This window comes from Eulemur rufifrons, chromosome 3, assembly GCF_041146395.1.
Source record: "Eulemur rufifrons isolate Redbay chromosome 3, OSU_ERuf_1, whole genome shotgun sequence".
In the NCBI taxonomy this organism is placed as follows: Eukaryota; Metazoa; Chordata; class Mammalia; order Primates; family Lemuridae; genus Eulemur; species Eulemur rufifrons.
In genome coordinates this window covers 10,302,735-10,303,972 of record NC_090985.1, presented here as the reverse complement: position 1 = coordinate 10,303,972, position 1,238 = coordinate 10,302,735, and the positions used below count along the sequence as shown (strand labels likewise).

The 1,238-nt window shown below is 42.5% G+C and overlaps 1 non-coding gene across 1 annotated transcript; it reads right to left on the bottom strand.

The window, feature by feature from the left end:
- Positions 1-744: 744 nt before the first annotated feature.
- Positions 745-848, bottom strand: LOC138382307 (small nucleolar RNA U13). Its single transcript, XR_011233393.1, has one exon. It is a non-coding gene; the product is annotated as a small nucleolar RNA U13 (small nucleolar RNA).
- Positions 849-1,238: the final 390 nt, after the last annotated feature.

The following is a 1,238-nucleotide window of genomic DNA, read 5'->3' as shown; positions in this document are numbered from 1 at the left end:
GGACAGTGGACAACGTGCTGGCCAAGAGAGACGTCAACATTCGGTGGGGAAATTTCCAGACTACTGGAAACTAAAACCCACAGGAAAAGCAGGGACTTAATTTTAATTGATGTAAAAAGTTAAGATTATCTTAAAGAGGAAGTTTCAGCCTGATGTCCATGGTTTGGATTAGGAGAGTCTTCAGAGAAATAACCTGGGCTCTTGCCCTAACCAAGAATCGATGGGTCAACCAGATCCTATAACCTTGGCTGTCTGAGTTGAAATTCCTTTTCTTTTCCGTCTAGATAAGAATACTATAACCTTGAGAAGATTTTTAATGAAGTGCTACTATAAACTAGGAAGTATAGGAGTAGTATTAAAATAATAAAGAAATGGGGAAGAAAACAAGATGTTGACATTTTAGCAATAGGTATAGGTGTAAGCGTAGTGACATGGTTTGCTGTCGTCATATCTGTGTATGTTTTGTTTGTTGTTTGATGTGTTTGAAATGTTTAAAGGAATGTCATGGAAAACAGAGACTGAAAAATTGTCTTTTCAAATAAATGACAGAGGGTTCCTTAACAAGTATTTCAAGGTTGGTTTCCATTGCTGTTTTGGGAGAAGCCGAATGGTGGTGGGTTGAGGAGTGACTAGAAAGGGCTGAGGCTAGGGGGAGGCGAGTGAGGCAATTGGCTTGGGACAAAATGTAAGGGGGGGGGGGGTGTGCCAGAACTGAAATAGTCAAGATGAATAATTTTATTTTCACATCAAACAGGTAATGCGCTGATGCTGGAACAAGGTTTGGGGGAGGCACGTGGCACACATGAGCATGAAAATCCCATCATCACGCTTACGAACCATGAGAAGATCAAGGGTAATGTTATCTTAAGGCAGTATTTTTTAAATCAAAACCAATGTAAAAAAGTCTACAATGAACAAAATATCAACATTTTACATGCTGACAGGATGGAAATTGAGAGTGGGTGCTCACAATGGGTTCTTTGAGAAACTGTGTGTGTGCAAGAAAGAAGAGAACTTGGGCTGGAGGGGAAGCCAGAGTCCATGACGGAGGTTGGTTTGCGTGTTTGCTTTCACGATGAGGGAACCTTGAATGTATTCCTATGCTAAGGAAGTGGCCTAAGCCAGTCCCTTCCTCACCCAGCGGTATAACTACAGGGAAGCAGAAGACGGGCACTCCGGCTAGAGATGTGGGGTGAAGTGGCTCTTCCTGTGTGCATGGTATTGGGGTCAGGGGAGGA